We start from the raw sequence: 8,235 nt of genomic DNA, 5'->3' as shown, positions 1-8,235 counted from the left end.
ATATATATATTGTGTTATATATATGTGTGTGAATATAATATTATATACATATATAAAAGTTACGGTCTCGCCTTTCCTTCTCGTAGAACAGAAAGGAAGGAAGTAACAGTTCGTTTTAAGTCTGCGGTTACGTTTGGTAAGTTTTTGGCTTCTCCTATCTGTTACGAGCAGATGTTATTTCCGCTTTTACACGAGTATAGCCTTATGGATCGCACGTGTTACCGTGAAGAATTTCGATCGTGTCAAAGCAGAGAGGATATAGGGAAAGGTATTTGTCTTCTACGGTGATAAAGTGATGAAACTCGAGCTTTTTTTTACAACTCTTAGTCTGTCCTTGCATTCACATAAATTTAAATGTGAAATGTGTACGATAATTTATTAAATAAATAAAATATAATAAAAATAATATAAATGTGGAAACTTCAAGTAATTTGTAATATTAGCTTGTAATATTAGCTTGTAATATTAGTTAATTCTGATTAATATCTATAATTAAATATTCTTAAAGATAGAAAAAACTAAACAAGAAAGTAAGTAAGTATCATAAAATTGTGAATTATAAACACGTGAGAGTTTGCAATAAGATTTTTTCCATTTCTCGAGGCAATATCAGTTCATAATGACAGTAAGTACATGATTATTGATTCGATGGAATTCTAATCAACAACTCCATGACAAAAATTTTACGAAATAAATAAGACGATAGTGTTTTTTTATTTTATTAGTAACACACGTATCTTTGATTATTTATTTGACAAAATAATACGCCATATTAGGTATTAACACATAAGTAGTACGTCCTGTACAAATTTCTTACGACTTTTCGCCTGATATAAATTTTTTTAATGTATGATGGAAAGCGTATAGCGATTAAAGGCCACCGATTATGCATCGATGTAGTCTGCGTATCAACTTGACGGCTGATGCACACGATTGAAACGATAAATTAATTATACGAAGACGTTGCGCCGTTCCGTTACACTGGGATATACACCTAGTAAGAAAGATCCGTGTATTTTTGTATGACAAATGCGCAAATAAGGCCTGCACATAGATACACACACGCATATACATATATATATATATATATATATAATATATATAATATATATAAAATGCGAGGACGATGGAGAATACTCACATTCAAGACGCTCTGTCGTTGCGACCTTTTCGAACGAGTCAGCAGGAAAAATCCATTCTTGCCACCTCGAAATGCCACGAGTATTTGTTGCGAATGACAGAATCTTCTCATAGCGCGAGGTTCGGTGACGAGAATATATACTCGTTAATCGAGAATGGAATAGGGGCTAGGCAATATATTGCGATGTACTCCGAGGAAGACAATATATATATATATATATATATATGTATATGTATGTATATATCAATCTCCGCAGTTCTGCGCTAACAATACATAGACGTCGCATTACATGGAGCGCATTCGTTGAACTTAAATCCAACTTAGATTAACGATTAAATCGGATAACGATTTTCGATACGATATCCCAAAGATATCATTCCGATGTTCGTATATTCCGAAAGTGCCGTTTTTGTATGATTATTACTAAGATATCCTCGATATGAAATTCCAAGCAGGAGTTACGATCATCAAAAATAGCCACAGATATAGTTTCATAAAATAGCATCTTTCCAGATTGCACAACTTAAAAAGCGTCGGTGCTGTAAGTCCTTGGAGCAACCCACGAAAGTAGAATGTACTTTCGAAATCTTTCATTATTCTTTGTGATTATCCTTTGTTATTCGAGTTTTTCATCAAGCGATCACACATCATGTCTTTATTATTATTTAAAAAAAATCATTTTTGGCGCTACATTTAAAAAAATAATTGTGATTAGTTATCGCTATTCGTTTATCGATAACTAATAAGAATTGCAGCAGTACACTTTCGAAATGAAATTCTACTCCTTTCAACCTCAATTAGGTCTTTTACATCTATTTTGATACTCACTCTCTAAAACTTTTAGAGTGAATCTCATTTTGCAGAGTGAAATCTCACTCAAAGATTGAAAATTGAGGCACTCTTTTTCAAGACTGGCTCAATTTTTACTCTTTAACGTTAGATTTCACTTCAAAGAATTTAGAGAGCAGATATACCTCTTTTGATATTAGGTATACAACCTACAATTTCTATTTAGAACTGCAAAATTTTATCGAGAAAAACGATCGTATTTATAAACTTTCTTCTTAAGTTTGCTCCGCGTTTACGTTCGCACGCACGTTCGATCAATATAGGATAATAGAACAGTGTTGAAATCAAAGTTCCACCAATTTTCATTATGTCCCGTAGCAGCACGTGCTGGTCTCGCACCAGATGCGCTGCTAACCCGATTACAAGTGTACTGCTCTCCTCGTGTAATGCTTCGAAGGTTTTGATCTATCTGGAGCAATCGAAAAGTTGCATCGACGCGACCGGTTGGAATCATACGTCATCGAGAATATATCTATACAGAAAAAATATTTACAATAATAATAATGACAGAGCTCATAATAGAGACATATAATACTCCCGTATACGCAGTAACTTTGAACTCTTCACTGAAAGAGCAACTTCACTGAAGAATTTAAAAGTTTAGCTAGACATAGATCTGAAAAATAATTTTGCTGGACCATCAAAACAAAATTAGATAGGATGACAAAATTGGTTGCTAGAATATCAAAACATTTTACAGCATTGCTCATCATGCTTAAATTTTCAGCAAAATTATTTCAGCAAAATTGACGGTCTAACAAAATTATTTTTAGATCGGTATCCAGTCAAATTTTTAGATTCTTTAGCAAAATTACTCTTTCAATATTGGAGCAAAATTAAGTCCTCTCATGTCATCGTGTCCGACTGTTACTATCTCGTTATTTAAAAATGACACATCTGATTAAAATTGTCGTGTACATTTAATTAATTTCCTCGATTTAGCTACTAGTTGTAATATTTTGGAAACGACCATCGTGTGTTGTTTGCGGCTCAGAAATAGAATAGAAAAGGATGCGCGATGTAAAAGCGACTTGGTGGTGCAGGTTGATTTAGTTGTGATATTAATGGTGACCTACAGAATCAATCTTAATAGTTGTATAGTAAAGTAGCCAACCAATTTTTTAAATTAGGTACACTTGATATAGCGACACGTATCTGCGCTATAACGTCGAGGATGATAAATGCTCTATCGAGGTCGTTTAAAGCCACGGCCTATTAAGTCCACCTCAATGCACCTACACACGCGTAACGATCTGTGTCCACATCACATCGCGATTTTCACGCCTAGTTTGACGATGCACAGGATGATATTTCTCTTTTCCGATCGCTATTTCGAAGTACGGGACTATAGCCTCCCTTGTATTCATATAATATTTCTACATTTCTGAGGTATTCCAGGCATTCTTCGTATAAGAGTCTTTCCCGCTTCTTTACCATAATTTTTGTATTTTATGTATTATATTATTAATATACTTTATATAAACATTCGTTATTTATATTTAAACAAAATTTTAGTTTACTTATAGTTCATACATTTTCTAATTGGTTTGTAATTAATTGTTGCAATTTTGATAAAAAAAATCGTGCATTAATTATTTCAACCATTTTGTAAAACGGAAGTGAAATAAATATATATTTAATAACGGAATATATTTAATAATAATAATAATAATAATATAATTTAATAATATTTAATAATATGTATACTTTTAACCGTTTAAAAAAGTTATTGGAAATTTTACGAATGGTTGAACTCATTGAACTATCAGTTCATTTTTCCAATAAAGAAGATTCAAAAGAATTCTTCTGTTTGAGAGTTTTAATCCGCGCGGCATATATCGCGACATCGACCACGATGAGCGATCGGTGGACAGCCTAAATGGGAAATATACGGTACCGATACGATGCATCCTGGGAGATGAGAGATACGTCGATGTTCAGGTAAACGTCGTCAGCCCACAAAGGAGATAGGCGTCCCGCAAAAATGCTTTTTGTCTCGACGATCCGCCCGAAAATAACGATGCGATGCAGCAGCTGCCGAGATCAAAGCCCTCTCCCACTGTTGTCCACTCTTCTCTCTTCAGCGCCCCTGTCTCTCTAATAATCCCACCCACACTGCAGACGGACTGAGAAAAAAGGAAAAAGGGGGAGAGAGGGAGAGAGAGAGAGAAACGAAGGGAATCCTCCCACGATTCTCGCCGTGAGTCGACCTCGGGCGTTCGCTCCTGTTTACGTGTCGCGGGCTCGATGTCTCAACGGTCTCGTCTCATCTCATCTCTGTCCTCGTCTTTCTCTCGGATCTCCGTTTCTCATCCTCCTCTTCTGCTTCCTCCTCCTCCTCCTCGTCGTTGTCCTGATTTTAGCAAAGTGTTGCGATCGGCATCCGCCGTTCGTTTGTAGTACTCCCCCCCTTCTCCTTGTTCCGACCCAACCTCCCTCTCTGTCATGCTCAGTACCGTCTTCCAGCGCGAATAAACCGTGCGAAGGGGCCCTGGGGGCCTCTGGAGCCTCCTCCGGGATTCTCCGTCACGTGAAAGTCGCTTTCGCGACAGTGCTTTCTTTGTGCTACCTCATAAAACGGCTTGCTGCATCAAACAGTTGTACTACTTGGAAATATGATTGCGCACAAAATGGAAGTATTAGACAGAAATTGTTTGTTTGATGAATGATTTTGATTATCTTATAATCAGTGTATTGATCAAGCTAATATTCGATAATCGCATATACATCAATCATCATATTTATTCACTTCCAATTAATAAATATTAAATCTAATATACTCATGTATCGTTTCACTATTAATCATTCTTACAGGTGTATATTTTTATTCTTATATACAATAGGATGTAGGATTTTCCGCGCAGTTTCAAATCATTAAGTCTAATAAGAAACTTTATTATTTATACAACGTGTATATAGTGTAAAAAATAAAATGTTAATTTTTTAAAATTATTTATAAAAAAATTTTATAATGGACTTTCTGAGACATGTAAAAATATTAAAATTAACATTTTTGTGTTAATTTTAACACAACTATATCTAACTACGTCTTTAAGTTAAAATTAATGTTTTATTTTTAACAGTGTATCTACATTTCTGGTATAAAATACAGATTATTCTTGATAAGAATATATCTGCGTTGTTCACAAAATTATTGAACGAAAGGTGTACGATTCATTTAACAAAAATGCTTCATTGATCAATCGGAAGAAAGAATTTTACGAATTGATCAATTAAAGAACACTCGAAATATTTCCAGCGCGAAGTGGATCGCACCCAATATTTTATTGCTTTTTGACACCTCAGGTTCTCAATGTTTCAAACACGATGTTGGTTGCACTCGCTCACCTTAAAGCCGCGTTCATACGCGAGCGTGATCGAGGAGAACGCGGCTATTATGTGTCGGCGACGACCGTGAGAGAGAGAGAGGCTCATTTTATTTATCTCGTACAAGGATTCCCTCGGCGCGATATTACTACTCGCCTTCGTCGTCGTCAAAGCGCGTCGGTTCGTCACGTCGGTCGGGACTCAAGAATGATGGATAACATTCGAGACATTTTGACATTTGAGCGATTCTGACCGGAAAAATTTCAGCCGTTTCCTTGAAATTAGGATTATAATTATGTATTAGCGAAATCGATCGCCAAAAATCCAATTACACGGAAACGTCACGATTCAGGGAATTCGCGTTCTCGAAATCGATCGTAATCGACTCGACACACGTGAAAAACTTTTAAACAGTTACGACTGTGAGATGGGAAATGTCAAAACTTCAGTTTGCGATTCGAAATAATGCTCGTACAACATCAGAAACGTAGAAGACTTATCATTAAGAACACAGATGATTAAAACTAAAAAATTCATGATCGAAATGTCCGTTTCGTTCAGTCGCGACAGGTTTGCTTCGGTTTATCGTGATTTCTACTTTTATCATTCTTTCGGTGTTTTTTTTAATCCAGTAGAATTTGGAGATATCTCTTAAAAGCTCGACAAAATTACGTCAATCACGTACCCGAAATGTCTGACCCTTTGCGCAATCCTAGCTAGCACTTGGATCCCCACAGCCTGCGCGCGCGCTCTTCCTCTGTTCGTCGTGAATCCTCTCATAAAACGCATACATGCTCCTCGTTCTTTCTCACACGCCACAGCCAACGGCTGTACCCGGTGGAGCCTTTTGTTGCGCGGCGAGTGGGCTCTAGTTGACGAAATATTGACATCCGAGAATAGAAACCCGTTGCGGGATCTACAGAGGGGTTCCCCCCCCCCCTCCCTTCTCTCTCCTTCTCTTTCTCTTTCCATCGAATGTTGGGGCGGTGGTGAACGGAGAGAACGGAGCTCAACGATGGGAAGGGAAAAGAGAAACGAAGGGAAAAGGCAGAGGCTGGGTCGGTCGGTCGGTCGTAGTCGCATTCAGCATGAATTTAAAGGGGGTGGGACGTGGATGACGTCAACCTCCGAATCGCTCCCTCTCTGTGCGCGCTATATCTGGATGCTTGTGTGTATGTGCACGCGTGTGTATGCGTGCGTATATGCATTACACGCACAAAAAAAAACACGTGCGCTGCGCGCCCCGCGTTTGGTTGGCAGATTGGGGAGGATAAACGTCGAACACGCTCGGGTGACAAACGGAATATTATACAGTAGATACGATTGGATGGAAATTATTTCGTAATCGAAAACGTTAAACATAGATATGAGAGAATGATATCGGATAATGTAACACACTTATTGGAGCATATTGTATAAAATTTCTATACTAGTTTAAACAATTCATCCAATTATAAACATAATCATAAATATAACTCAATTTATGCCAATGAAGAATTATGAACGAAAATCTTCGGCAGAACTTCGTTTGTTTTCTAAAAATGAAAGACTATTTTTAATTTAATCGATTCATTTTATTAAGTAAAATTAAATTTTTTTATAGCATTACAGAAATATAGGAGGAAATACTCTGTATTGCTAGAGTTAACTATCAGCATTAACAAGCAGCCAAAGAGTGCGTCGAAATTATTTCCGTTTGGTTTTACGAACCTATTGAGCCTTGTTAGTAACAAGTCGGCTGCTGTAATCATCGAAGCTGCGATCGCTTTGTAGCTCCCAAACATTTAAAGCGCACGTGTTAATCGATCGAATCGGTCCCCCCAACATTTTCCTAAGCTGTTGAACGTCCCTGATTCTCACCCCTCGTAGATCAGACGGCACATACGTGTATTTGTGCTGCCATACTCGCCGTATTGAATACAACGGAAAGGCTATTAAATTTGTTTTTGTCCGAGCTTCATAATCACCTCTCGAGGACAACGCGTGTGCGGACCTTCTCTACCAATCTGTGATGAAAAAGAGCGAAAAAAAAGAAAACAAAGAGAAACCTTTCTTCAGTTTGCAGACGAGTAGCGCAAAAATTTGCAAACGATCGACAAATGGATGTTTGTTTCGTTCGCATCGGTCTTGCCGATTTTCTTCAACTCTATGCGTCTCATTGCGCATGGATTATTTACCGTCCACGTTCGAATGCAGAGGTAAAATAAATTGCCAGTCTATGTTACCTGTAAAACGTGCCGATATCTGTCGGGGCACTTAATTTGCGGTGTTCGTAAAAGTTGATGGAATAGATGTGATTAGATCTGCCGACGAGATTGACAACATGAACCCATTAGGTGCGCGAACACCCAAAAGATTCGATTAAGTATACTCGAGAGATACCGATTCCTTGTTAAGCATTTCACTAATAGTTATAAAGTGCAGATAACGTTTTGTGAACTACGAAAGCACTGATTTGTTCGTGACTTCGGAAGAACGGGATGAACTTCGTTCAAATATATATGTAAAAATTTATCCAAATAATTTATTACTGTATCAAAAATTAAACAAAAACGCATGAAAGTTAATCTTATCGAGTCGATCAGTTGTAAGAGAATTATTATTCTCTTGCACTCTACGTTTATTTAAAATACAATTTGAATCGAAATCATATAATTGAGATTTTTAACTAATATAAATATTTTTGATTGAAACTTGTAAAGTTCGAATCGTCATAGAAAAACTTGTCATGATTTAATTAATCAAAAGAACATCAAATAAATTGCTTATATACAGCAAATATGTTGAATTAAAGTAAAAAATCGTATTCGAGAGAGAGAGAGAGAGAGAGAGAGAGAGAGAGAGAGAGAGTAGTATACGTAAGTAATAATTAACTTTACGTAACGGTAACGGTAATTAACGTTAACGTAAAACAATAA

The sequence above is a fragment of the Atta cephalotes genome (genome assembly GCF_000143395.1).
Source record: "Atta cephalotes unplaced genomic scaffold scaffold00056, whole genome shotgun sequence".
In the NCBI taxonomy this organism is placed as follows: domain Eukaryota; kingdom Metazoa; phylum Arthropoda; class Insecta; order Hymenoptera; family Formicidae; genus Atta; species Atta cephalotes.
Note: the sequence above shows the minus strand (reverse complement) of the source record.